The sequence below is a fragment of the Hypomesus transpacificus genome, chromosome 14 (assembly GCF_021917145.1).
Source record: "Hypomesus transpacificus isolate Combined female chromosome 14, fHypTra1, whole genome shotgun sequence".
Classification (NCBI taxonomy): domain Eukaryota; kingdom Metazoa; phylum Chordata; class Actinopteri; order Osmeriformes; family Osmeridae; genus Hypomesus; species Hypomesus transpacificus.
The window spans coordinates 11,595,552-11,622,238 of NC_061073.1; the positions used below are offsets into that span (position 1 = coordinate 11,595,552).

At 42.4% G+C, this 26,687-nt stretch overlaps 1 long non-coding RNA gene across 3 annotated transcripts; it reads left to right on the top strand.

The window, feature by feature from the left end:
• The first annotated feature begins 1,292 nt into the window (after positions 1-1,292).
• Positions 1,293-8,462, top strand: LOC124477039. Of its 3 annotated transcripts, XR_006957075.1 has the most exons (5): positions 1,293-1,385; positions 2,909-3,037; positions 6,293-6,383; positions 6,476-6,577; positions 8,184-8,462. It is a non-coding gene; the product is annotated as an uncharacterized LOC124477039 (long non-coding RNA). The 3 variants fall into 3 exon arrangements; XR_006957073.1 differs by having other exon boundaries at positions 6,293-6,577; XR_006957074.1 differs by lacking the exon at positions 6,293-6,383.
• The last annotated feature ends 18,225 nt before the right edge of the window (positions 8,463-26,687 follow it).

The following is a 26,687-nucleotide window of genomic DNA, read 5'->3' on the forward strand; positions in this document are numbered from 1 at the left end:
CCACTCCCTGCATAGTATGGTAGTGGAGGATTCATAGAGACTGGTGGTTGGCGTGCTCAAGGTTTTGGCAGTGTTCTCATCTTGTTTTCTTCAAGGTACACAACACCAGTATTCACCATTAATTGAAAAAGGCTGAGGCTTAAGCTGCCATTGGACGCCTCTAGAAATGTGATTGAAATCAATCAGTCTAGAGATCTAAAGGAAATATTGCATCCTTTCACCCAGCTTTTGCTGTTATTATTTTAGATCACAAAACATAAAATACAAAAGCCTTTTCTAGGTCAGTTCCTTTTTTAGTCGTTCACATTAATTGTCACATTGTCTTCCGTACTCAATGGTGCTTCAGCTGTTCAAACTGCAGCAGCTGCATTAACTTGCGCATTTAGTCGACTTGGTAATGAGCACTCCTTGGTCTGCCAATCTATAAAAGCTCACAATGTTTTTCAGCATTTCTTGTTTGCAATGTTTTGTAGAACAGAGATGAAGTGTTTTTGTCAAACAGATAGCAGTGCTCTCAATTTGCGAAAAATAAAAGCACTTTGAATTACTGCAGCAAGCACTCTATCTCTCAGTATTACACATTGCAGAACTTTTTGTCTGGCAACCTGTCTGAAAATACAATGAGTATTAAGTGAACTGGGGGGAATAAAATACTTTGAACTTTGATTGAGACAGAGAGAGAACCACCTGGTTGGGTTAAGCAAACCTTGAAATGGGCAGATTTTGATGAAAGTTACCTACGGTCGGATTAACTCAATGGCAGAGAGACATGGAGAAACAAAAGCGAGAGAGGGAGACTCAAATCGAATTTGATTTGGATAGCCCTTTTTACAAGCAGTGTCAACTTAAGCCCTCAAGGAAGACAAGGACAAACTCCCATGAAAACTTAGGGAGGAAGAATGGAAGAGAGACAGAGAGAGAGAGAGAGAGAGAGAGAGAGAGAGAGAGAGAGAGAGAGAGAGAGAGAGAGAGAGAGAGAGAGAGACAGAGAGAGAGCCTGTCGAGTCATCACAAGCACACATATGCCCAGGGATGTTGTCCTTTTAAAGTGATCTGTCCACTGACCCTGTGCTCTTCAAACTGAAAGGTTACTGACGCTGCCCCCAGATAAATTGCTCACAGTGTACGGCCAATGAGATTTTTTTGACAGGGTATCAGCTGTAATTACACTCTGTGATGGTTGAAGACAGGACCTGTTGCTATGGCGCTCTGGTGGGTCACCAGGATTCAGAAATATCCTTTGCCGTCATCACGGTTGATTTGCCCGGCATGTTGAACACTACACGGTTCGACATGGACACAATGCACTTTCACATGACATGTTGGGGATCGGAGAGTGACAAACTTGCACACTATCAGTGGTTATGGATTTGAGAAAATGTAAGGTCAGTGTTTGTACTTATCAGTACAGTCTTAAACTTCTTGTGTAACCTGAGTGGTCGTTTGGCTTTCTAATTGTTCAATAAAAATAACACTGTATTTTGTACAATCTGTGTTTAGGTACAACATTTCAACAAGACACAGATAAGCATTTACGTAATGAACATTTACCAATGATCAGTATCAACAAAAAGGCTGTAACACATTTATTTAAAGGGTGTAAAAATGATCTACTGTAGCAATCTTGATAATCTCTCCAAGTGCTATTGTCCTCATGCTAATATACTGACTACATGCTTACATGCAGATGAGCCCCAATAGTTGGTATTTCAACTGACAATGAGCCAGAAAATGTGTCCATTAGTAGTGTTTATTTCATGGCTTTACATCATGTTTTATGAATGATTGCCAAAGCATATTGATTCAATATTGGATGTCAGAGACACAGTCAAACAGACTTTCTGATGTGATGTGAATTAACAATTTACGTGTATTTCACATCCATCTTGCTCCTTAAACCAACTGTTTGGATGGATGGATATATAGATTGATGGATGGATAGATGGATAGATGGATAGATGGATAGATGGATAGATGGATAGACGGATAGATGGATGGATACATACATACATACATGCATACAAAGATAGAAAGATAGATACATACATACATAGATACATAGATACTAAAAAGGCATGCAGAAAGGCTCTTTATGTGACTCCAGCTAGAGTTCTCCAACAATTACGTAAAAGGAATGAAGATGAGTTACAGCACCCTCATTGAGGACTTCGGTTCTCTTCCAGTGTAACGAGCGTCCAGCCCCTTGGTGTGATTTCATCTTTGTGCCGTCGGAAGACATGAGGAGCACTTAGCACGACATGGTGGACCACTGCTTGTAGGAATCATTAGACAGACTTAACCAGGTGTGGGATTTGGATAGCCTTGGCCTGATGGGTGTTGCTGGAGGGAGGTGCACTGCTTGTTAGAGGGAAGAGAAGGAGAGTCAGCGGGGTGAATCGTGACAGGTCCGCTTCCCACCAGGGCCTTTGCATGAGATTGATATTTTGGCCCAGGTACTGGGGCTGTAGGTGCTCTCTCTCTCTCTCTCTCTCTCTCTCTCTCTCTCTCTCTCTCTCTCTCTTTCTCTCTCTCTCTCTTTCTATTTATCTCTTGTCTTATCTCTCTGTCTTTTGTTCTATCTATCTCTCTCTTTCTCTCTCTCTCTTTCTCTCTTGTTCTTTCTCACTTGTTCTATCTCTCTGTCTCTCTTTCTCTTTCTCTCCCTCTGTCTCTTTCTCTCTCTCTTTTTCTCTCCATCTCTTTCTCTCTCTTCCCCTCTTCTCTCTTTCTCTCTTCTACCCTGAGCTGAGTTGAGCCCTGGGAGACAACCCTCTACATCCCTGGTATGAAATGTGACACATGCATAGCCTAACCAATCCTGAAAAACTGCTCTCTGCTATTTGCAGGGATTGTGCATTTGCCTGCTGAATGAGTGTGCAGAGTCTGACTGTTTCTTATTTCTCTCCAGGCTCTGCATAGGCTGATGAGACAAGGAGGGATGGCCGTTGGAGGGGTGATGTCACAGATAATTGGCGTGAATGTACTGACTAAGCTGAACTGGAAGTTGAGAGCTTAGTTAGAGACAGAGATATAAAAGGTGAGCCAAGGGATTTACAGTACATTCTAGAATGTAAAAAAGCATAAAACATAAAATCAAGACTGTAGTTCTTACGTAATACAGAGGCTGAGAACACAAGCAAGCAAGCAAGAAAAAGGGTGAAAGAGTCTGTTCTACTCAATCTCAATGCAGTGCGGGGAAAAATAAATGTAATCATCCATGTGTCAGAACAATATGTTGAGCGACAAAGACACCTTTTCCGTTATCAATAATGTCCTCCCTCTGCGAAGAACTTCCTATTTCCTGTTACACAGCATTTCTTCAGCATCCAGCATCTTTCCTTGAGGTGTGTAATTGAGGATATATTCCTCATAATTTTTGGAGCGTGCCAAAGCAAAGTGCGAGCAGAACGATTCTCTCCTACACCACTGCTGATGGTGGTACATAGCCTTTTCATTATTCTTGGCATCGCCCTGACAACAGAGTATCGCCGGGGCGACGGTGACCTTGCCAATGGGAGCCCTGTACTAACTAAACACTAATGAGAATGACTTTGGGAAATGATTCTCTGTATGGGACTAACATAGAAGGGGGGGGGTGGAATTGAGGGGGTGGCTTTGGGAGTGTGTGTGTGTGGGAGAGAAAGAGAGAGAGAGAGAGAGAGAGAGAGAGAGAGAGAGAGAGAGAAAGAGAGAGAGAGAGAGAAAGACAGAGAAAGAGAGAGAAAGAGAGATAGAGAGAGGTTGAGGGAGAGACAAAGACAGTGAAGCAGAGAGAGAGAGAGAGAGAGAGAGAGAGAGAGAGAGAGAGAGAGCGAGAGAGAGAGAGTATTGTAAACTATGTTTGTGTAGTGCTTGTGTTTCCTGTGTTGCCTGTATAATGTTCCCCACTGTGTTATACATTATTGCAACTACAACAACTCATAATAACCCAGATTTGCTGCTCTGGACACCTGCAAGGAACCATCCAATTGTTCATGATACCAGGCGTTTGAGCTCGACACCTCATTGCCCTTCATTGCATGACAAAGATCTTTGCAGAACACAGTCTGGCATGTGGACATCCGCTGTGCTAAATCATGCAAAGTGTGTTTTCTGCTTCACATCGTTTTACACTAATGGTTTCCAACACAAAGGTAGCGAAGTCTTGGACTTGGGAAAATATTATCCCTGCATAGGCTCAGTGGATAGGGCATAGTAGCATGCATTCATAATGCATTAAAGCTGTCTGTTTAATCATTCATATCTGCTTTTAACAACCAGTATAATGACGCAGGTTATGATTTATTTAGATCACAACGGTTGGGACAATGTAACTGCAATAGTTATTGCTGGGTGAGGACATGAACAAGGTGAAACCAAGGTAAAATGTTGAGCTGTAAAATGTAAAACAATTCCCTCTGCATTGCAGATGTTTACAATGTTCTTGAATAGTTTTAGATTGTGTAAATTGAGTTGAGGTTTTCAGTAGTGCCATTATTTCTTATGGGATGGAGAAAGGTAATTTTACCGTTTTTAAATACATATTCTAAAGTATAGAAACATACTATTGGTGTTTCAAAACTCATTGACACTGTATGACTATGTTTAGCCTGTGTTCTGCACCTCTCTCTCACCAACCGTCTCTGGAGGAGGGGATCCCTCTCTGAATTGCTCCTCCTCCCAGTTTTTCTGGGAGTTTTTCATTGTCTTCCTTGAGGGTTTAGGTTGGTTGAGGGGCAATTCTATGGGCGTAGGTGAAGCCCTCTGTGACATGCTTGCGTGTAAAAAGGGCTATACAAATACATTTGATTTGATTTGACTATTGTTGAAGACTCCATCATTTTCAGCTTTTAAGTAAATCTCATTTTTGTTAGCGTGTGATTGGAGAATAATGACTATAACTGAATATGTACTTAATTAACATTAAATTGCATGCTATTTATTATATTTCACGGGATAGAACTGTCTACAAAAAAAATCCGTCAAGAGATTCTGCAGAGGACCATGTGTGTGTGTTACGTAAAAGAAAGAAGCCTCCGTACCAATTAGAGCAACACTGCATGGACGCGAACTTCTGACTGTGCTATTGAAAGTGAAGTCCAGCAAATCAATGTAATCAAACACGTTATGTTTTGAGTCACCAGTTTCGTCAAGGTTCTGATAGCAGGCTCTGGTGGAATTCAGACACTGAGAATCTTCACAGATCCCTTCAAGTATGTCAGCGTGAGGAAGGTCACACAGGGCGTTTGGTTCACTGTCGGAATTAAGCCGTACTAACCTGTGGGCTTTTCTCCCAGTGTTTCTGGGAAGCGTGGCGGGTGGGAGGTCAGGCTGTGGGGGTGCAGGGTGAGGAGGGGTGAGGAGGGGATGGGGTGCAGGGTGAGGAGAGTGAGGAGGGGAGGGGGTTGACAGTCTGGAGAGAAGGAGCTCTTCTGGGTCTGGTTTCAGAATGTGTGATACGGGGTGTGGATGTAAAAGGAAGTTAGATGGGACCCCCACACCAAGGTGAGGATCATATCCAAGAGCAGTGATGTCCTGAGGATTTCCTTTTGATTCCCGGTGCCGAGAGAAGGCTTTTCTTCAAAGATACACTTTCTCTTACGAGAGGTTACCTTTAACAATCTCTTCTCAGCACCGTGAACAAGATGATACTGGTTCAGTCAGCAGGACTCAGTAGTAGTCATTGACTTGATACTTTATTACACACGATACAATACATGTTTTGGCATAATGATTCTGCTCGCAGCGGTGCCCTGCCGCACCCAACGGAGACACCGTCTCAACATCCGAGCAGAGAGCAGCGAACACAATCCCCTTACAAAAGGAAACACAGAACCAAGGGTGGAGGCTGGGGAGGCGGAGACAGCAGATTAAAACAGCGAGCATCCTGTGTCGCACTGAGCAATGCAGAATGCAAAGATACCCTTTAACTGGTCTGCCCTGCTAAGAGGGTGTGCCCCGACTGCGCGATATGACGAGATGCCAGTGACGCGCTAAGGTCTCGGAGTCTCCTGCATGAACCAGCTCCGCCTGATTCACTTAAGTGGCAAAACATGCAGAATATGATGAATCTTTGACACTTCTAATGTCCTGTATCAATTATCAAATACGATCAAATCTTATGCTGCAAGTGACCCTAAACATTACCTGTAAAAAATCAATATACATATATTTTTTTTATTGCACCCCAATAAATAAATGAAACTTTTTTAGTATGTAAGTATGGCAGAGCCTCGTATGAAACCATAAATGCACCCCAAGCCCCCCCCCCCCCTCCACAAGTCCTCTCAGACATCCTTTTCTCCTTTTCTAGCACCCCCATCTAGATCCACCGAGCCGATGCACCGCGAGGGGAGATTGAGAGACAATACCCAAGACGTCTGGAGCGCAATTCTTTTCCCATGGTCTGCTGCTCCTCGAAGATGGCCTGAAAAAGCGGGCAAGCTGAGGTGACAATTAATTTGCACCATATAATCCACCTCTCCTTCTATTACAGGGCCCTGGTCGTGGGATTCATGCCAAGTCTTGCACATCGGAGCCCGAGGAGGCTGCTTTGGGCAGGAACAATTTCATCAGCCGAAGATGATTGATGAGTTAGGTAATGAATCTCCCGGGCAACAAGGCAGATACAGGCCCGGTCCTCCTCTCCCTCTCCCTCTCTTCCTCTCCCTCTCCTCCTCTCCCTCTCCTCCTCTCCCTCTGCTTCTTTCTCTCTCCGGGGCCTTAGAGGCCTATCGCTATTTCTACCTCCATCCTTCCCTCCCTCCCTCGCTCCCTCCATCCCTCCTTCCCCATTCTTTCTGTTTCAATCTCCAAGGGGCAAAAGGGCTGGATTCACAAAGCACATACTGCCGGTAGGTGTTCTTGAAGATCGGATAGGTCGCTTGATCAGGATTAGGTTGGACAAAGTTGATAACGTGTCTGTTTATGCTGCGTGTCTGTTCAGTCACTGTTTTATGTTGTCAATGTTGCTACTACTGGTATGTCTGAATACAATTTGGTTGATTTTTTCACAACTCCAACCAATGCTTTGAATACATTTATTCATGGCAGTGAAACTTTCATTTGATGATACCACAGATACCACTACTATCGCCATGGGACCTCAGAGAAACGTAATATGTAAACTTTACGAGTATTAACTGATGAAAAAAAAATACAATTAACTTTGAGCAATTAACACATATTTCTTCTATCAATAAGTGAAACTTTTAAATATAGCTTTTTCAGTTTTTAGTTTCAGGTTTAAGCCTACTTTTACATATACTTGAATTGTATTGACCATAACCTGAAATGAAGGGTTCACAATGAATGTGGAGCATTAAACTATTTGAAATAAACATCATAGATATATCAATAATACTTTGAAGTATTCTGTGGAATCCTAAATTGACCGTGAAAATCTGGATCTTCAAATCAGTTATTGACTCAAGTTTCTCTCTTCCTCCTTCTCTTTCTCTTTCAAGCTCTCTTGGTCTTTGGCTTTGTATCCCTCCACCCCCCACACACACACATACAGGGCACACACAAATGCAAACACATACACACATCTCCCTCTCACTCGGCCCTATAAATATAACATGCACCTCCGCTACTTTTAATGAACTCTCTCTTTGCCTTTGGAGGATCTGAGGTGAACTTGAGCATTCCTCTGGCCCCGGTATTCACAGTAGTCCACTGTTTCTGCCCCCCCCCCCCCTCTCTCTCTCTCTCTCTCTCTCTCTCTCTCTCTCTCTCTCTCTCTCTCTCTCTCTCTTCCTCTTGACAGTTCTGGGTACCTTCTGTGCCTCTTCCCCATGGGAGTCTATACCCCAGATGGGACCGCAAGACACTAATTATTGTGTCACCAAAATAAACACATTTATCACGATGTTTCACCCGAAGAAACCAACCTAAATAATAAAAGTCACAGTTAGTGTAATTCACATGAGTTATGGGAACAGGCTGTGCTTGAATTTCACGGCATGTGTTCAACGTGTTGGTCGAATGCTTTGGTACACTGGGAAATGATGGTGTATTGTAACTTTGACTTGCCATTAATATTAACATCACCAGAGAACACTATTGCTAGTGCAGTGCAATATGCAAGCCTTTGATAAAAAAAACTCACAAAATACTTCGAATTTTCAAGTTTAACCTAATCATCACAAACACTGATGAAAACAGCAAATGTTTTATTTATGTTTTTGTCTCTTTTGGTAAAGATGGTCTGGGCCAAAGGCTGCAGATAACGCCGTCCCTCTACAGATATCTCCACAAATCCCCCCTTGACCTCCGGGCCAACCCAACTCGTCCCCTGTTCCTGCCAACAGTCCGCCCCGGGCCTTCATACCCCCATCACATGGCAGCTGGTGCTGGCGCTGACTAGCTCTGGCAGCAGAGCAAGGCTTCATTCTCAGTAGGTTGAGAGGATGTCTGTCCCTAAACCCCGCCACAGTTAGCTTGGGCATTGTGAAGCAAAAATCAATAGCATAGAATCCAAAGAAAACTTGGGTGTTTTCAAGTATTCTTTTAGTATGTTGAACAAGTCTCAGAATAAATATTGAATGCAAGGAGTCAATTTATTTTTTTTGTTAATAATTTCTGATGAAAACACACAGCAAACCACCTGACTTCCCTCCCTTCCTCTCTCTCTCTCTCTCTCTCTCTCTCTCTCTCTCTCTCTCTCTCTCTCTCTCTCTCTCTCTCTCTCTCTCTCTCTCTCTCTCTCTCTCTCTCTCTCTCTCTCTCTGTGTTTTGTTGTGCCTGGCTGATTGATGCCCATAATGGACACCGGCGCATGCAAACACACATAATCCCTGAGGTCAGGAGAGCTCAATGGACGAGAAAAGAGCAAGATGGACTTGCACTTGATCTTGAATACAGGCTTCATTCTGCGTGTACCTTGCTATTCGAATTACCTCTTCCTCTTAAACATATACTGCAACACACAATGTTGCAGAAACTTACTGGCAATGTTGCTACAACGCTGGGTGTCAGTTGGGGACTTACAGTAACTTAGCCGGGCATGTCGCATAACCTGCTTTCTGGGATACCCCCCAGGTCTACTGCAGTAGTGTGCATTGTTTCTTATATCCAAACTCCATGGTGCTCCTACAGGAGCTACACCGATCCCCACACCGATGTCTAAAAAGAACAGGAAATTTAACGTGGCAGGTCACTTTAGAGTTGTACACAGGGTCGGACTGGCCGTCGGGAGAGTCGCGGCATAATTAAAAAAATATATCATAATAATACACGGTCTTGGGCCGGTCTGCGTTTAAAAGTCCTGGGCCGTTTTTCAGTCCAGGCCTGGTTGTACACCTATGTGCTTTCTAATGCACTGTAACAACTGAATCATATTTATTTAGTATATTATAAGACATGCTGTAAAAGCCTTAATGCATCTGCCTATCATGATGATGTGCTGTTAGGTATAATTTAAAAGGCACCGTATACTCACCACCATTTTGACAAAATGGTCTGTTGGTCCCAGGCTTTTTGTGTTTCGAAGTAGGTTCACTAAGAGTGCATTAAAGTGATTTACTGTGTACTGTGCACTGTGTATTCAACCCACTGTGCTCTCCTGCACCTGCGGTCATGTGCGGTAGTGACTGGACATACAGATGGTTCTCCTCATGATCTGGCCTAGGCTAAAATGTCACGCGGGATTATGTCAGCGCCATCCGCTTTAGATTGCAAGCCAGTTTATAACTTCAACAGGATTCACCATGAGAGCTCCGGTTTTGGAACATGGTTTCTGCGGATTGTGAGACAGGTGTGTGTGTGTGCGTGCGTGTGTGTGTACATCTGTGCGTGAAAAGAGGACAGTGCAGGTAAAGGCCCCATTCATTGTGCGTCAAGAGAAATGAGTGAATGAATGGTTGAGTTGGTGAATGACCAACAAATTCATTGTTGGTCATTAGCAAATGCAACAATTGCTAATTAATATAATTTATACAGGAAGGCATGGCATATTTGTTCTTCGAGGCCTTGTCTAGCAAACCTGTTTAGTCAAACACAAAAATACTTGTTGGTCAGACAGTATGCTAATTGTATACATGTGGTCCAAATGACACAGCCTTATACAGCCATCACAGTTCAACTGTTGAAGATGCTCACATATTTTAACTGATGCTGTGGTAAACCACACATGCAGGAGTTGCCTTGTCCAGGTGTTGAGTGTTTAGGGATGGATAAAAATGGCAACAATGCCTAATTTCACTGGTAAGATATTAAACAAACATCCCATCATAACCATGATCCCGACATGATAATGAACAGTTGCTACTGTCTGCGTTCATCAAACTGTCATTTATCTGTCTGTCAGTAGATAAGTGAGAATAAAATGATGCCTTCTTACGAAGATGAATGTGTCAAATAAATACCGGTATGGATAATGAATGAATGGCTCATTGAAGAGTGAAGGGTTTTCCATGGAAGAGAAGGTTAACGGGAACGTCTAAATATGTGCTTACACTGCTATTATGTAAGAGCTTGCAATATCACGGACGTGCCTAGTGATATCTTAAACTGGAGATAAAACAGCCACTCGATAGAAGAAAGCAGTCTCAAAGCGGCTCATACAGTACACTTGTCTTTTGAATTCCAACAAATCATTTGTTGATTTTTGTTGGTTTGATTCATTCAGTTTAGTTTGGTTGGCTGGATCATTTATAATTCCCAATGGCCTGTGAAAACTGTCAAACAACAAACAAAGCAAGGGATCTTTAAAATAATTATTCTCAATAACACAACAGCCTCGAATACTTTGGCATAAAATGTGAAGCTATGAAAAACATCTGCCATCTTCACTGCTGGAAACAAATATATCCTTGCATCTGAATAAAGCTGGCAACAAATTGCAGAACAACAATAATCTTTATTTAAATCTAAACCCTACACCTTTGCTAACAACTCAGATATTTAGAACTGCACCTGTTCAGTACCATGTTTAATTATTACCGTCTGTGCACAGTGCAGTGCTTCATAAATGTATTTTCCTCATTGAATTGGAAACAGGGTGATTACCATAACTGTAACAAAATGCAAGTAAATGAGAAATGTTTCAGAGGCCTGTTTTGACCGGTTGTCTTTGAAAGCAGCTCCTTTGAGATAATGTTCCATCTGTTTTTGAGGCAAGGCGCTCATTTGTAAAGATATTAAATCTACAGTAAGCCATCATTTCACCATTCCAAAAGAGCCGTGGTTCCTTTGTTGTGGGAATATCCAGGCTGCTGAATGCATCGCTAGACTGTCCACACATCATACACACCCCAGATAGTATCGATTATGTCGACATCTCCGTGAAAAGAACCACCTAATGGAGAAGCTTGACCGAGATGTGGACACCTCTTCCTCACTCTTCTCCGCCATTGTCGGAGATTGTTCACTTGGATGTGAAGGGTCGGCATTGATGGAGCAAAGGTTATCTCAACCTCGTTTGGCCTTCAATGGACCACACATTTCAAAGAGCTTGCAGACGTATAGACTCACAGTCCTCTGTCTCCTCTGGATGGTTGGAGATTGAAAAGGGAGAGTGAATAAACAAAACAGGGAACAGCCATTTGGGAGGAGAAACAGCCTGACAACCAATTACTTATGACAGGATCAGATAGTGTGTGTGGTCCTTTCTTGACAATGGTGCAGTATAGGCCCAAGGACACTATTCTCTCGAGAGCAGAGCAAAAAGAAGACAGGAGGAGGGAGGGGAGGAGGGAGGGAAGGGGGGAGGAGGAGGAGACAGAAGGGGGAGGGGGCAGTGATGGAGCTGGCTGTGCTGTCTCTCTCTTTCTCTAACCCAGCGACTCTTCCCTGCAGTGCTTGGCAGCCAGAGAAAGCGACGAGAGAGAGTGAGAGAGAGAGAGAGAGAGAGAGAGAGAGAGAGAGAGAGAGAGAGAGAGGGAGGGGGGGAGGTCTAATCCTGTCATTGACAAGGCCCCTAGGGAATACAGTCGGACCGCTTGTGTCCAACTCCGTTCTCCCTTTCCCTCCATCCGCCCCCCCCCCACTACCTCCCCTCCCACCCCCACCCCCACCACACACACACACTCTTTTCCCACCCTTGTCTCCCTCCCATGTTTAAGACTCTCTGATCCTCGCAGCAAACATAGCCGGCTATCAAAGGGAGCCTGTGCATGCCTGCCAAGCATGCAGGCTGGTGGGGTGAAGCTTCACTGGGAGAACACCAAGAGACAGAGACCTCACCTAAAGCGTCTGACGGCACGCGTGACCCAGTGTGACAAAAAAAACAACCCATCCTAGACTCCCTTGTGGCTGGAGACGATTGTTGGCTGTGCAAGTGAGCCGGCGGCCATGTTTATTCAATTGAAAATCCGACTGCAATATTGTGTCGGTACCTCAATCAAAAGCCAACCATTGGAATGTAAGTGGTGAGTTTTTGGGCGAGTGAGTTCAGTGGGTATAATTAGTGATGCATTCACACACTGACACAAAGTGGTCTCCAACTAGGATTCATATGATTACCATAACACTGTGTGCTGGTTATTTGTTTATCTACTGTCTAATAAAACATCCAACTATGCTGTGCCAAACTAAATCATTTTACACACACAAACTAAGCCAACCTAAAATGTTTTCACATACTCAAAATCTAAATGAACCAAATGTGACAACAGCACCTGCTGTCTCAACTTGATAAATAAGACCAGAGATGGCCTGCTCTCTGTTGGGCTTTTCCTACCTCACTTCCTGTTCATTAGCTTGCCCTGTTCTCACGGTTTCACACCTTGGCCTCCGCGGAGCCCCTGCCATCCTGCTGCCACTCGTCTGGGTCCTCCGTGGCAACACAGATCCCTCTCTGGATCGTTTTTACTGGCTAGTAAACGCAGTTTCAATCTCTCTCTCTTTCTCTCTCTGTCTTCATTGCATATTTGTTCTCCTTCAGTCTCTATTTCAGTCTCTTAATCTTTGCTTCGCTCTCTCTTTCTCAACATCTCTATTTCTATTTATCTATTTTCTTTTTTACCAAATTGCAATTTAATAAATTGTTCATATTAGTTTATTCAGTTAGAACAATATTTGTAAAGGCGCAAACATTTACACTTGACGATTCTCTCCCTCAATAGCTGCTTTCAGAAAATCATTTGCCTAAGGAAGAAAAGGACAGCTCAAAGATCAAACTGTTTGAATTGGCTTCCACTTAAATCATGAAAGCTTTGATTGGCTTCCAGATGTATATCAACCATGTGATTGCATGGCTGCTTCAATCATTTAAATGATTCCGACCAAAATGGTCCAAGAACAGTGTTGTTCTACGCAGCCCGTACCCTGGGCATGAGACACTAAGAAATGGCATGTGAGTAAGAAGCGTCTTTCTTAAACACAGTTCGCTAATCAGTATCTATTGTGCCACTTCATCTGTCTTGCATTGTTTTGGGGCCTCTTGAAGCTGATGGGCCTCTTCTGATTCGACACACATCTACTTGAAATAGCAAATGAAACCCTTATGAAATCTCAGCTGAAATAGTTGAGGTCTCTCGAGAAGTTGTCAGAGAGGGAAACAAAATTACCCAGACAAATCTAATTGAATTTGTTGAGGGCAAGGTTTTTTTTCTCATCATGAGTTACAAACAATATATAATCCATTCTTTCTACTGAGGTCAGGAACAAAGGTAGGTAATTTCCCCCAACCGAATCTTGAGAGCCAGGAAATCTAAATTTTAATGAGTTTTGACTCTGTATTCATCGGACACTCTTGTGGCTGATCCTATTGGACGACTATTGTCTGACTGCGATTCCTCCCTGAGTTCCCACTCACTCTCGTACGAGACGAAACACCAGCTGCTTTGTTAACGAGGTGAGGAAATAAATGGGTTCCTGGTTTTTAATTACCTGAAGAGGTATTAAGTCGAAGACAGCCCTTGGAGCAACTAGGAAACCTGAAATGTTTTAGAAACCCCCATAGAAAACCCAGACTGCTACTCAGTTAGTAACGTTAAAAGCCAATCACCAAAATTTGTGTTTGGAAAAAGGCTTTTTGTTCAGTAATGACGCATCTATCAATGATACACTCATGCTCGTTTTTTGGTTCCCGTTTCACTTGAACTGGCAACTAACTTTTGGTTTGAGCAGGACTGGAGTTCAACATTTACAAGCTGACCAGCTGGAATAGTGATGGACTGGGCCGACTCATCAGGACAAATCCTGCCCATTGGCTCCATTAAATCACTAGCTTTTCTGTAGCATTGTTGGCCAAAGCAGTGTTCATGAAGGCTAGTCAGTTACGTGAAAAAAAGCCTCGCTTTTGCTGTCCCCACCCACGCATCACTACTCAATGTTTAGCATTTATGAAATTGAAATGGGCATATGGTTTACACCTGCATCTGTACACCAAGGAATTCTTCCAAGGCAACCATCTAACCAATCACAATATGACAGAAAGGTCCTGATTACTGGCTCTTGAAATCGGAGTATAGTATACTTCTTACAGTGAAATTTCTGATACACAGATAATACATCAACCATACATTAGCCCTCCTTCGTACAGATGTATGGTAATGTATGGCTTTCAAAATGTTTATGCAGCTGCCAGATTTTCTTAGCAATTGTTTTCATTTTTCTCCGTAAAAGGGCTGGAAGTAGAATGATCCTTAGCGTAGAGAAGGAGTGTTTGAAGAAAGCAGAAATTGGTTTCTTTTTACATCACGCTGTTTTGTGCCCTTCATACTGAACCACATCTTCAGAGGCTCGCAGAAAGTGATCCAATCATGAATAAAACATTGCCGATTTTTTTAAGCGAATATCACCATATTCATAACGACCATGGAAATGTGCTATTGATGATCGCACAAAGATAACTGCACAGTTCATTGCTGTTAAAGTGCCTTTTTGCAGAAACAGCAATTATCTCATTGAGAGAAAGGTAAAAAAAACACTCTTGGGTCAGTAGTATAATGAAATACATGACAGCACTGAGATATGTTCCTGTAAGGCGTAATGATTTTGGTTTATAATCAACTGTTTTTGAAAACACAACAAATTGCCAATGACAGGGTTCACAATTAATCCTCTAGATGACTTGCTATTAATGTAATTGTCTGTTTCAGTCATTATGTGTAACCATTGTTCAAGACAGAAGCATGACTTTATTCCCACGGCTTGAGTTTCAGGGAGTTTTCACGAGGTCACTTGAAAACATGAATAGAATTTAGCAGTGCACAGGATATACTGTGCTCCTGGTCCAAAGCATTTTAACATTAACATTTAAACACTCATAACACAATGACACAACACATTTGACACCAGTGATAAAACACATCACTGTCGTCGGATTCACACAATTGAAATCTCAGCTGGTGTCCTGTGCATTGAGGTTACTGGCCTCCCTGAAACGTTATGATGTGCGTTACGACACTTTAACAGTATTTAAGGCACCGTTATGAAAGCCCAGCTGGGACTAAGCTGTCAGACCTTAGAATGACCTACAAGATGTCAGAGACTTTGAACTCACAGTGACCAAGAGACGATACATGCCAGGAATACAAAAAGGTCATCTTCCAACACAAGATTTTAACAGGATTAGGGATACACTCCATGCCACTGTGTCCCTCTTCTCCCTGGTAAAGGAATATGGAATTTTGTCTCTCAGGCTCTGAAACTGACGTAAAGCTCTCATTGTAACCCTTGACCTTATTCACTAGGGCACGAATATTTGGTGTTCCTGGCCACGCCTGAAGTAAGCTCTTCGGTGTCTGACTGAGAGCTCTCCATTGCTGACTGTAATTGGATCTCTCTATCCCTCTCTCCCGCTCTACCCACCCCTCTCTCATCCTCTCTATCCCTCTCTCTGTCTTGCTTCTAGGGAAGTGTCACAAATGCAGCACAAGGTGAGACAGAGAAGCTAGTCTAATAAGCTTACCATCAGTGCCTTTAGCGGGTCATTATTCACTGTAATGACTTTTCTCCTGCACCCTCTTAGCCCACACGCTCGGCTCTCTCCGCTTTACAGAACATGTTATGTATGTAAATTAAGCTTGGATTATAGACCCGGCTATGGGTCAAATGTCATTCGTCAGAGTGTGTGGAGTCACACACAGAGATCTCCCTCTTTGGAACGAACGCCATGTAGTCATGTGACAGTGGGTTTTGAGATAAGCAATCAAGTGTTACTTTAATTGCTTGCAAACTTCGCGTTAAACGGCACACATTAGTTGTGTTCTGTTTACGGCATTCAATATTTTTGTTCATCCTCGGTATGGCATTAGGCAAAACCCTCCTGTATGCCAAAGATGAAGCTAATTAGTTTATTACAGATTAAGCTAGTTATCGCTCGCCTGTTGTCTTTGCTCTCAGCTATGGCTGATTTAGTAGTGGACAGCAGCCCACCACATAACAGTGCCATTGTATTAAACATGATTAAATGAATTAATTCAATTATCATACTCGCCAGAGCACAAACCCAAAAAGAACACACCCTGGAGATGATAATCAATTGTTACATGATTTTTCTCCTCTTAAAAGACAAATGTGTACCCACCCCCAAGCAGCAATCAACCATTTCCACAGTATATCCTTCAGAATATACAATACATTGCCGTCTAGATTGAACAGCAAAAAAAAAAGATTGTGATTTTGGTGACTTGGAAAGATCAGAGTGTGTATGCTAATGTACAGTATCCAGGGGCGCCGGCAGACATTTTGGGCCCCATACATATATTTTTTTTAAATATATTTATAAAAGCTTATTATTTATATTTGTTTTTCAATTTTTTGGGATCCCTTTCAGTCAGGGGCCCTTGGAATTGTCCTAACTTTTCCCCCCTATACGGCGCCCCTAACAGTATTAACTTTACATTTAAGTGGAAAAGGACAGTGTAGTATGTAAATAGTATAATAAGTATAATAAGAAGTTGGCTAGCCTTCAGACCAAAGAAGAATTCAAGATTAATTTGGGGTTCAGTTTCTCTGCGCTCTGGAGACCAATGGTGATCTCCCAGTGTGACGCATCCCCTCTACTTCATAACCTACACTGAACCCAAAAAAATTTGAGTAGAGAAAAGATGAGAACCCAAATAACAGCTGTTCTCCAGGCATCCTTTATTTTCCTGTCTTGGCCCAACTGTAAGTATGTAAGTGGCACCCTGGTAGCTCCATTCACTACAACCCCTGGAGATGGAATTCATTTTCACAGTTGGAGTGACGGGAGACCTTGACTTCCCCCTGTGGTCCAATCGATTCCAACGTAGCACAGATCCTGTTTCTGTGTACCCTCTGGTTCTTAACCCTGCTGGTTGGACTTCTATTGATTAATGTCCCCCCACACACACTTCTGTTTAAGTCTTTGGTTACCTACTGACACTCATACATCTGTTTTGAGAAACACACAGATCCACACACAAACACATACATAATGTACACACACCTTAAACGACCCACTCCAACAGAGCCACAGTTACAGGCAGGCTGTATCTCTGCGCACGATATTTAGACACACACCAACAATCACTCACATACGCACACACACACGCTCCAATGCGGACACGCTCGCACACGCTCATGTGCACGCGTACACGTACCCACCATGGGGGGGTATATCTCTGACAGATATTTAGACACACACAAACACACAGTCACACACACTCACATACAAACATGCTCACATGCAGACACCATGGGAGGGGGTACTTCTGTGACAGATACATTGTGCAGCCTCTAATCCTACTGCATACTGCGTGACTGTGTGTTTATAGCACACAGTCACACACGAGTTTACAAGAAATAGGGATAGTGGGTTAATTAGAGGGCAAGTACTGAAGAGAAGTAATTCTGTCAATGTATTATTGCTTTCTTGAGATTTGAGAAGCCTCTTAGCTGCCCTCTAAGATGGTTGGATACTAACTTAGTTCTTAAGACTGGTATAAAGGAAATGCCAGAAAATCTAATCAGACTCAGCAACGTTTAATTTAATTTGACGCGGGACAACAACATGATTGATGAATGGAGAATGTTGACGGCACGATAATGAGTTGCGCAATACCTTTTTGGGATTCTGATGTGTCAGCCAGTTTACGAGCAGGTGATTGTGGTTTGTCAGCTGACTTACAGGTAGGTGATTCTGGTGTGTCTGTTGGTTACAAGTAGTTGCTGTTTTATTAGTCAGCTGTTTTATATGCTGTCTTAGCAGTAGTAACTAATCATACATTTGATCCCATCTATAAGAGCAAGTATAGAATCCTGGAAGGCATACCATGTAGCTGCAGTAATAGGTGTTCAAAGTAACGTGAAGTTAAACATTGTTAGACTATTGACTGACAGTGATAAGGTATGGAGCCAGACAACATAACATCTGTGGTAAAACAGATTAGGGAAGATGAGTGCTTCTCAAACAGATATTTAGTTTTTGATCAACTGCAGTTAGAGAAAAATACGAAAAGAGCTTCCTTTTTGAATCCCGTCTTTACACTTACACACACTTACACACACACTTACACACACAAACAGACACACACACAGACACACACACACTCACACACAGTAGGATGTAATATTTTTGCTTTGTGAAAATAAGTAACTCAGAAGAACAATAGCACCATTCAGTTTGTGATGAAGCATGAATTAAGAATGGGTTATTGTTGCCATGAAACCTTGTCCAACCTTTTGTTACTTCAGCAGTGCACTCTCCAAAAGAGTCCCTTGTTCAGGTACTTTGAAATCTATTTAGACAGAAAGGATTACTCGACTAGACGATACCTAGAGCTGGATGTTCCTTGTTATCCACAATGGTTGCTCTGTACCCCTGCAGTATTTGGGGTCAGGCAAGCCTCAGTGTATGAATGTTTAAAGTGGGTACAGCATTGCCCTCCATTGCCTTGAGAGGAATTACCCACCACTCACACATGGGATCACATACACACACATGCAGATACACACACAAACACCCATACACACTCAGACACACACACCCATACATAGATGCGCACACACTAACACACACACATGCATTCTTGGTGTGGTTCGAATGCACTAATTAGCAAACTCCCTCTCACTATGTACACACTTGCATGAACACGCACATACACAAGCACACAGACACACACACACAGACGCACACACTTCTTCATTCCCTCACTCACGGTGGAGCCCCGTCATCATGATCCACGGGAGAGCGGGAAAACAAGAAGAATGAGAAAATGAAAATGTGTGTTTTTAAGGAGGAACTTCCCTGACAGTTTTAGAGCAGCTGTGATTTCCCAGGGGTCCTAGGTCTGAGGCCTGGGGGCGGGATTCAGGGGCGAGGGCCCGGGGTGGAGGGAAGTCTGGCTATGGGCGGACGGGGGTGAGGGTGCCATGGTCGATAGGCTGGAAGGCCTGTGGGGGTGTTCCAGTCGATAGAGAGAACTGGACAACAATCTCAATCTCTGAATCTCTATAGCCATAAATTATAAACACACAGACACTGTAGTACGCATGCACGCTCGCACACAAACACACTCGCATACACACACACAACTCAAACAAACCATCGGCCAAAGCTCTGATGCTCACTCTGCCATCCGTCTCGTAGCTTTGATCTATTGATCTCTCGGAGGTGAGACGTAATATGTCATAAATAAAAACATCAAACCCAGCTTCTCTCTGGGCAACAAATACCCTGTTTCCTAACACCCCTTTGGTAAAGAAAGAGAGTAAAATGTGTCTGTGTGCTTGAGCATGTGAGTATGTGAAGCCGGGATTGTTTGTGTGTGTTTTTGTGCACTGTATGTGTACCATAACACTTGCGGTTCAGTATTTATGTTTGTGTGTGTGTTTGTAAGAAAGAAAGAAAATATGTATGAACATTATTTTACAATGCGCATTTGTTCACCAGCCCCCACCCAAAGTAGCCAATGCATGTCCACATACACTCTGTATTGGGGATATAATTTCTGACTTTTTCTTGTGTTTTATGGCAGCACTGTTTAAAAACACAACAGTGTCCACTGTGCCAGATAAGTTTCTGTCGTTTGCACTTGGATTCAACAATACTCGGAGCGCTCAATGGGAAAAATGCTCCTGGCTAGGAAGCAGGCAGGTTTCACTTCAGCTTCTTGCACAAAGCAAGTAAATTGTCCTCCATGCAATCCCCTTGAGAATAGTGAGTGCTTTTAACCCAGGGTGCTTTGTACTGTTCCTCCCATTACACAGTTGCCTAACATAACCAGCAGTGTTATGGACCTCTTCTACCCCTTAAGCAAACAACAACGAACCTGCTGCATTCCAAGCTGACGGACATTGAAAGACAGACGTTTTCAGAGGAAAAACATCAGGAAAACCTTGTACCTTGGAGGTCAGTTATCCAACCCTACCATTTCAGAGACGTCATGGGGTTGTGGTTTGAACAGATTTCTGCTTTGCTTTATGAGGGTGTACCAGGGGCAGATCAGACAAGGTGCAAAATCACCCCATATTCAGGGTCTGTGTAAGGTTTCTGTTTGCAAACGAGCACACCCAGTACAAAGGCGCTGTTTCAATTAGCCTCTGTTAATAGAAGACAACAGTTCCCCCAGGTCACAAAATCAAGAAAACATGTCCAGAGACAGTACACCCCTTGTCTGTTGCTTGACGCCAACATCCATCAATATCAGCTTGACTCATGCCTGTGAAACTGTGAAATGACCCTTTACATGTTTAAGATTTACTCCGCTCTACTCTACTGGGCATCTGACACAATTGGTATTAAAGTGAGGGATTTCCATTTATCACTGAGAAGTGGATCTTTATCAGGTTTCGGTATGGAGGTAGATGATAAGTGTTTGACAGTTCAACAGCGTGACGCCAGGTTCACACTGTTGCGTGCTTTTACGGACCTGTCTGCAGAGGGCATAACAGTGTATGCAGGTTTACACCCAGGGGGTTTCTAAACATCTGTATTCTGATTGGTCATATGCATCCTTGTGGACCCAACAGTTGAACTTGATGGAAAGCAATATATTGACATCGACTATTGATTCATGTACTGTATTGAATTCAAATGTTGATTGGCTGGGCATGCCTGGCAAAATGTGCATATTCGTCTCTCGGTAAACAATAAACATTGAGCCAAGCCATAGTATAATTGTGTGACTGTGTGGCAATAGTTTACAAGACAGGTCGGGTCAGGTAGGTAGACCCTTTAGCAGAATTTTGCTTAGGGCCTCAATCAGGTCAGTAACTGCTCAGGTTGCAGGTGTGAATGAACGGAACATTGAGGCCAGAAAAAGATCTTACCCTTTCCTTTTTCCACACTTCCTCACACACACAAAGCTTTACCTCAGGGACAGAGCGACGATTGAGATGTTTGGCTAAAGTAATCCGACCTCTTCCTTCAACATGTTTTTGAGGCCGTTCGCTGATCTGCGATGTGAAAGGGACTGGATTAACTGTAGGATCACGGGGAGATAAGGGAAGATGATCCCACTGAGTTGCACACAGATATCCTCCTCCAGTAGCTACAACACAACCTCAAAGATGAAGAAAGACAAAGTGGGACTTGTAGGAAGGGAAGATAAACTCAAATTTCAAATTGAATATACCCATCATTTATTGTATAATCTTGTATCTGTAATCGGCTTCCTTCTTGGCCCCAGTGTAGAACATTATTTTCATTTATACATTTCAATAGCCACAGAAATCCAACCAATGAATCCTGGGGATTTTGTATTTTTTATGAAATTGGCCCGTACCTGGTCCATATTTCCAAAGTATTGAGGTATCATTCTCTGGTGTGTTAAAGGGTTTTCTGGGAATGTTACCTTGAAGGATTATGGTTCTTGTGTGTTTTAAATCCAGCTCTATAATAAATGATGTCCACAGTGTGTGCTTTATGAATAGACGGTCTAGTCATGTTCCTGTATGCCCATCCTGATAAGTTCTTTATGAATGGCTATAGGAAAATACACAAAACATTGTTGTCCCAAGGTAGTTCAATTATCTAGCTGTTCTCATTCTATAAATTATGCAACATCATTTCATTTGAGTTCCACTCTCCCACATAAGGACTCCTATATGTTCAGACTCTAATTGTAAATTAAATACTGCTGATATCACATGCATGTTTTATTGGACTGGTATGCTCCAGGGATAATATTGCCTCAGGCTCTTGTGTTGCTTGCTGACTGAAGGCGGGATTTTCACATGCTATACAGTCTGATCTGTTTTATAAAAGTATTTCATCAATCATTGGAAATACTTATTACTGTTTTGCTGGTCTGAGAGGGCCATGGTTCTCTGTTGATTCCATAGTCGTATCATTCCGTGGTGCATTCTATGTATGGTTATTACATTTTGCAATGCATTTGGGCTTTTATCGAAAGTAGTATTATCTATGGGGATGGATAGGACCTGTCCTGGATAGAACCCTTCCTTAATGCACGGCCTATGTGTTGAGTTTTCACGAAAATACACACGCTCATTTGAATAATTAAAACCAGCACATTATGTAAAATTAAATGAATTTGTTGGGCAAGCAAGGGAAATCTTTTTAAATTAATTGGTTATTTATCAGAAAGGTCCTCAAAGGGGATAGTTTGAATGTTTACTGTTTTGATCACTTTGGAAGCCATTTAAACAGCTGGAAGTATACCAAGGGCACTTGTGAAATCTGTTAATTCTCCCCAGCATGCTTTGCATCTTGCTAAGGGAGTAACCTCCATCTGTGCATCGGGAGTTTGTCGGCAAACATGAGCAGACAGAAGTTGCTTGAGTTTACTGCAAGAGCAAAACGTCTGACCTAAACAGGAGGGGACCTGGAATTATTCTACACATCAGGTCAGTTTTTATGTTTTGTTAGGCCTTTTGTATTCTCTACTTTACTGTAGTCATGATATTACAACAGTGGAAAGTAATTTCCCTATAACTTCATTCTATCTTCAGATTGGTATGAAGTCTCTTTTATGTTCGTTTTTTTCTGCCATACTTAATTACATTCCATTTTCGTCATTGACTGAGTTTGCAAGTCTAATACAAAAAAGATGTGCATTATTATGTAAATTAGAATATAACAAGGACTTACATTTGCAATAACTCACTTTTAATAGACAGCTGGGTGTTAATTTAGGTGTATCATCTTGTACACCCACTCAGGCACATATGCATGTTCGCGATAAACACTGCAAAATATACAGGAAAAAACAAAGACTGTACATTAATAGTGCATCACTACTTTATTTTCAGCACACAGGTGACGTACGGTTTACAAACTTTAGCCGGTAGATCATTTTTGTACAGCTACACAACTTCAAACACTTGGGCTTCTTTAAAAACAGAAGCAACATCGTCTTCACACTATTCAAATCCACCACCAAAAAAAACTGTGTACCGCACTGTACGTTCCCTGACTAGCCTTGCTTATCCCCCATCTGGAACACTTTCACGAACAATGACTTCTGGCTAGTAAACCAAACAAAGACAATACCGTCCAAGTTTTTTGCTGCTCTGCGTTTGAGGCGATCACAGCCTCAGATCTGGATAACGTCCAGGGATCAGCCTCTCTCTCCTCATTAGACACCCACCTCCTCCTCAGCGCTGTCCAGAGGCACGGTCTCCTCTAATGACCCACTGACAGGCTATATCGTCAGACTCCCACGGAAATCAAACTGGCTAATCAAGACCAATTTTATTTTCAAACCCAATTCTCCGGGTGAGCCTGGCTGCAATGGGGCCTGCCCTTTGATCTCCTTCAAGGCCACTTGTATTGAATTAATCATACCGCTAGATGAAACCGCCAAAGCCTAAAGCCACTTTGATAGTCAACTTGATTGCCTGTCGAATAGACAGTAGAAAGGTGCTCACTTTTCAAGGTGAGACACTGTAGTGTCTGCGATGGGATTCTTTTTTTCATCTCAAAGAACAGAGCTGCACTATGTGAAGCTTGCTGCTAGTTCTACCAGGAAGACATGAGACAAGCAGATGTGAGAGTCCTTGTCACTTAGCATGACGTGTCCCTTTGTACACCGGCCACTAACCATTTCATTATCAGAAACCAAGCAGCTAACCTTTCCCATGGTGCCTTGTTGAGTCTCTGTTCCAGTCTCACAGCGATCTGCCTATTACCACAACACCACCACCATCTTCTAGCTCCCTGCCTTGACCATGAGTTCTTAACCTGGTTGGAGATGACAGAAACGCAAGGCACATGCAAAAATGGTATGTGTTTCAACACAGCATTCAAATGTATTTTTAAAAGCAAAGGGATGTCATAGTAGTGAATACAATCATGTAACAAGGGACTCAGATGGCTGAGCGGTTAGGGAATCGGGCTATTAATCAGAAGGTTGCCGGTTGGATTCCCGGCCGTGCAAAATGACGTTGTGTCCTTGGGCAAGGCACTTCACCCTACTTAAGAACGCTTTTTCCTGTTCTCAAAATCAAATCACACATGATCTGAAACTTATGTTTCTAAAACTACATTAAACCAATCCAAAGTTTATTTGTTTCTTGTTTTGGGCTGGAAGGACCAGAAATACAAATGTTTTGAATTTGTGGAAAAAATTATATTCCGTTTCATCCCCAAAGTGTATCAATAGAGAAATATATTTGTGTTGCTTACTTTGGTTGCTTTCCAAAATTTCCAACAGTATGTAGGTCAAAACCAGTGGGAGCCTTTTCAAACATTCTAGGAATGGATTTTCAGTGTCTCTGTACGATACACGTGAGCTTGGCAAGTCCAGTCTTGGTTGAAGCGAATATATAAAACCTCCCGCTACAGAGAGAAGTAGAGAGAAAACTCGTGCCAGGCATCCAGTACATCACTTTCAATATCTCATCCCTCTAAGAATAGAGAGTGAAGAAAAAAAAATCCCTTTCTCTAATTACAACTGAGCAACTGATTGTTTGTTTGTCTAAGACACTGGAGTCAGTAAGAGGGGCCCCATTCCGACGAGGACCACGCCGAGTCACATTTTTCATTTAAATGGGGGTGGAAAATGCTTCGCATGCGAGAGCGCTCAGCTCAGCTTGAGCCGGGAGGCGAAATCCATTTGCCGCGGCCCGCCGCTGAGGGCGTGTAACCAAAACCAGCAGGGAGAGATTAAGAATTGATATCCTGCTTTCTCGTCCATCACTGATAATACACATGAGCTCTGTGGAGCAGCAAAAACGGTGGCTTTGCCTGTCTTTCTATTTTCCTCCACCATTGCACTTTTGGTCTCCTGGCATCACAAGGCCTGTCTTAACCTCTGGAAACCAATCGGTACATGCACCCTGAGTCCAGGATCAATTCAGATGTGTAGTAATAATGTCCTCCACGGTTTGTTTTTCCCTGTTTTGTGTGACAAGGTACAGTCCAGACATAGTAGACGAGGATATGTCCACAAGGTATTTTATGTAGTTCAAGAATGTGTCATGTATACGTTTCAATTTTGGGAAAGATAAACATTTCAGTGTTTCCTGTATGTGCAGCAGTAGACAGTGTGTGAAGGGTTCTATTGTCCTTTATGGCAAAGGTCCCCCTAAAGACGGTCTACAGATGCTCAAAAACAATCCAAACAGCAATAGTTGACTTTCTTTGACAAGTTGTTACATTAGATTCAACTCAATTACATTTCCTTCATTGATCCTGAAGGAAATTCAAGAAGGTGTTTAGTTGACCGTGTGTATAGTGAGAGACTGCAAACTGTTTTGGCGCTTCTTCCCAAAAATGTGCTGGATGCTGTTGTCAGTTATGCACAACCTTCTGCTTGAGGTGGCTTTTATCCTTTTTACAATTAAATATGCTGCACTTACCTTTATGATGCAATATGATGAGATATCTCCAGATAACAGCTTATCCCTATAGGCTAAAGCATGTCCCAGCATACAGACGCTCATGCTCATCAGAGAGCTGTTATATTGGAAGCAAGGTCTTGATTTGCATTTGTTTTCCTTTGTTTTCACACAGACCCAGGGCAATCATATGAGGATTGCTGAGCTTAAATGAATGAGATAGTCCTCCTCCTAATGTGCTGTTGTAGCTCCATGCTAATGAGGTTGCCTGTTTCGTTGCTGTACCTTAATATGCTAACTTGTCCTCGGGCACTGTGTTTCATCAACACAGAAAAGGATGACTTCTATTGTGTCAAGTTGTATTTGTGAGAGTCTACCCCCTGAATGAAGTCTACAGAGAGGTGTGGAAATGGTGTGACTTCTTTATAAAGGACCTCACACAGTGGGGTGTTGCTACCTCATCATATTACAGTGTTGTGCAAGTTCTTGACAAAAGAGGATTGAACACACAAAACTATTAGTGTTCCACTTTACACAACAGATGTACTAACTGACGATAACTAATAAATTAACATTAAATAACAGTGATGGTAAAAGTGGCTACAGTATATTATGATACACCCTAGATCTAGAATATTTGTACATCAATGGTATTTTGGGGTGGCAAGATCAATAACTACAGGAATACAATGGATTATTTTACCTGTTTCAAGTGACCAATGTAATCTAGGAGAACAAGCTTGTTCATCCTGCACAAAAACTAACAGTAAAACATAAGTAGTGACAAAAACATCTAATAAATGGTAATGTTATGAAATGCATTGACTACTGTTAATTCATTTAACACTCATGGGAAGTGTTACTGACAAGTGGTACAAAAATGAATGGAGTGATTTGGAAATGGACATCATTAAAATGGCACACTATCAGAAAGTAATGTCCTAGAAAAACGTGCCAATTCTATGCAAATTGTCTGGGTATATTCATCTCAAAGCATTCAATGTGCTCAATCCGAAGCACATGAATGCAATAAATACAACCTGATTCAC